General features: G+C 37.9%; 1 protein-coding gene across 1 annotated transcript in view; it reads right to left on the reverse strand.

The window, feature by feature from the left end:
* Positions 1-3,974, reverse strand: part of LOC107667566 (protein atonal homolog 8-like) — an 18,287-nt gene that overhangs the window by 13,462 nt on the left and 851 nt on the right. The gene's annotated exons all lie outside the window — the stretch shown is intronic.

The following is a 3,974-nucleotide window of genomic DNA, read 5'->3' on the forward strand; positions in this document are numbered from 1 at the left end:
ATATATATATATATATATATATTTTTTTTTTTTTTTACATTTTGACAATTTATTAGTATAGTTTTTAAGGCAAGCATTACTATTGCTTATAAATACAAAAGATAAAGAAAGATTATTTCACAAGTACTCAAAAGTAACTACTCAAAAGTAGTTGTGCATGCTTATTTTATATTTTAATTTGTATTTTTTGTAAGCAACTTATAAATTGTAAACACTCACAACACTATGCCAACATGCGCAAAACTCACTGCTAAGCATGACTCGTTTTCTTAAAAGAAATGGGAAAAACTAGTTTATTTATTACAAATGTTAGTGAAACTTAAATTTCAAGACTCCTATGCATTAAAAAATGCACTTGGGCCTATTTTTTTCTCCAACTAACAGTCCTCAAACTTCTTTGGCTTGCAATACACACCTCAACCATAATGCATGGGGAAAAAAAACACACACACACAAACAAGTGCAGAAAATCAGCCTCGCCTCTGGAGGACCCGGACCTCGAAGCTGAGATATTTACAAGCAGTTCATAACAAATCAAAGCGCTTTTCGTTTCATGTATCGTTTGAAGTCTTTTGGCACATCAACGCACAGTTTGTTGAATTTCTCCCCAGATATCGTCCCATTGACTGAGAGTTGGGCACGCCGCTCCAACTGAGACGTCAAAGCACTCTCCATCATCTCTGGAAAACCTCCGGGACTTTATTTAGAGGCCGAGAGCCCAGATCCTTCTGAATGAGAGACGGCTGAGCCAGTCTTTGTTTTGTCAAGAGCAGAAGAACATGCTTGGATGAAGGAAACGAGGGACCAGTATTTTGCAAAGAGCTACAAAAGACAACACTGCAGAATTTCCACTTTTCCCAGCCATTTAACTTCACGTCAGAGTCCGTGTCGGCCGGATTTGTGCCAGTTTTGTCAGGCACTGGTGGCCGACAAGAAATGATGTTTTTGGATTTAAGCCGCGGCCTTCGAATGCTCAACCTACGCCGCGCATTTGCCAACATAAACCCCCAAAGCCACAGCCCTCACACTGCTGAGGGGCAGAAATTAATCGTGAAGGCCGAACATGAGGCAATTTATCAATGGCTGCTCTAATGCGTGGGCTGTGGCGAGGAAGGCAGGGTTCATCATGGGAGCCGTGCCACTGGGAAAAGAGAGGTAGAAAACGCGAGAGAAAGTAATTAGCTTTGGTTCTGGGTAAAAACACACTCATATGCAAGGCATGGGAAATGCTGCAAAAGATCTGTCTTATGAACTCGTAAATACCAGTAACTGATCTCACTGGCTGCGTAAACTGCTGCCCAGAGCAACATCCCAGAATAATCGCATACAAAGATCAGTAAACAAAGAGGGCTCTCAAGAATAAGAAACACTGCGGGATGAATGCACACAAACACGCAAAACACTGTCATGAAATACTATGGCAGAAAGGCTTGAGTTTCCAGAACTGACTGCTGCAGGTGTCGGTCTGGAGGCGGAGCAGCTCCGCCCACTCACACAAGACTCCACCCTTCTGACGTTCTCACTCCTTTGATGGCTCCTGCTTTTGGATAGTTAGCATGGGTCAGTTAGTCAGTACTGGCAGATGTTAAAACTATAAAAAATATGCTGTCAAGATGCATGTTTTGTCCATTGATGGCCATTTTAAATTCCTGTGCAGTCTGACAAAATAATTTTTGGCAAGCAACACATGGAGCACAAATAATTTTATATTATGTGAAAAATGAACATACATGTCTGCTGTCTTTGATATCACAGCTCAGGATAGTCATCACAGCAAACCTTTGTAGAATTTGTCAGTGTAAAATAATTATACACATTCTATCTATCTATCTATCTATCTATCTATCTATCTATCTTCCCTTTAAATTCATTAGTTGGAATTTGAATTGAATGGGTTACACGCCACAGATTGTGACTGAATTCAAAATGACTGGAGGAGAATTTAGCCTACTAAACTGCGATTCAAAGAAATTCAACACACAAAATGTATTCTGGTAACTTAGTGTTCTTGGTTCACAAAAACAATAGTTAATTAAATATGCTAAAATATATCAGCTACGTATTTTCATATGCAAATTTTCATTATCTATATATCTATCTATCTATCTGTCTGTCTGTCTGTCTGTCTGTCTGTCTGTCTGTCTGTGTTTGTCCGTCCATCCATCCGTCCATCCATCCATCCATCTACATACATACATACATACATATATATATATTATATAAATATAATTTAAATGTTTATTATATATAAAATATAAATAATAAAAAATGTGTGCATGTATTTAAAATTGCATGTGTGTGTATAATAATTAATAATAATAATTTATGCATTTAACAGACGCTTTTATCCAAAGCGACTTGCAGTGCATTCAGGCTATACACACACACTGTAAAATATATTTATAATAATTTTATATATTTTATATTTATATAATTTTAGATAGTTATTTAAAGTTTTTCTCTTCAAAACTTTTGATGTTTTAAAACTGCATATGTTTTATCGCAACAGAATGATTCTACATTCAATTAATAAAATCTCAAATCCAAACATGTATATGAAAAATATTGTCATATTTAATTTACATCACCTGCTACAACAGAATAACACAAGGGCATTTCCATCCTGTCGATACCTGTAGGAACTGTACCCAAACTCGGACAGAGTCACAGATGCACAACCACACGTCTGGCTCTCCCACTCACCCACCACAACTTACTGAAATATTAAAATAAAATGTTGAGGTTTGAACTAAGCTAGTGTGAGCGAGTCTATAGTTCAGTGTGAACACAAACAGGCCTGGACCAACTCGTCCCAACATTACTCTAACTCACAAACAGCTAAACCTGGCCATTTTCCCAGTGCATCATTAAACTGTGGGCAGTATTAAACGCTTGGATATTTATAGGCATTTATTTAGCAAAAATCCCTGCCATAATAGCACCGATAGCAGTGACTTGTTTACCTTTTGGCTCTCTGGGTGGAAGTTTGGGTGTCACCTCATTCAAAATTTTATCACCTTACATTCTCATGTTTTTATAAGATACAAGCAAATGCTCTCATTAAAAGTGTCCACTTCCTGAGCTGAAAATGGAAATCTCTCTGACGGGATCTAACCGCCACACCAGGCTCCCCGCGACTTCCTACACAGGTGTACCAAACCTGCCCGTGACCCTCGTTTCTTCTGCTTCGAAAACACATAAAATGTCGGGCGTTTCAATACCGGCTGAAACAGGCTTTGGAAAAAGGCCCAAAAAAAGGTATCAGAAGTGCAGAAGAAAGTTTTCCGTTGTAAATTTTAAGGGGGGCCGAGGTACGGTTCAGGCCAGAGCGTTTGACTACTATGAGAGCGGCAGAGAAAGACTTCAGCTGTGTTTGGCACAGGAACCTCTGAGACAAGCGTTAAAAGATGAAAGACGGGTCAGGACTCCGCGCCTATAAAACGGATCTGTTGCTGTCTGTAGCTTCAGCGATGGGCACAATGCTGAATATTTCAGCTCTACTGCTGGAAAACAAACTGATAACATGAAATAATCAGCAGGACTAGATGGAATCTGGGGACGCTTTTCAGCTTTTCTGGCTTTAAACATGATCAGATGTGCTAAACATAGCTAAGAATACAATATTAGAATACATTAGAAGCTGAAAGCTTCATAAAATTGGCTGAAATATGCAATAAGCACTTGTAGAACTTTGTTAACGATGGTCATTCTGTCAACATGAAATGGAACTTGAAATCTATTTTAGATAATAAAAAAAAAATCCATTGAGAATTGATCCAGGTTGTGATTGTGGAGTCAACTTTTTGACAAGCATCTCAACGTATGCTAAGAGTAATGGTGCTTTTTGTATCTAACTATTGGAAAATTGTTAACTATTCCTAGAATTAAATGAAATAAATGTTTGTTTGTTTTTTGTTCCTGGTCTTTAATCTGTGCATGTCATTGTAAGTAAGTAATGAAAGGAAATAAATAAA

This window comes from Sinocyclocheilus anshuiensis, unplaced genomic scaffold (assembly GCF_001515605.1).
Source record: "Sinocyclocheilus anshuiensis isolate Anshui unplaced genomic scaffold, SAMN03320099.WGS_v1.1 scaffold1172, whole genome shotgun sequence".
Classification (NCBI taxonomy): Eukaryota; Metazoa; Chordata; class Actinopteri; order Cypriniformes; family Cyprinidae; genus Sinocyclocheilus; species Sinocyclocheilus anshuiensis.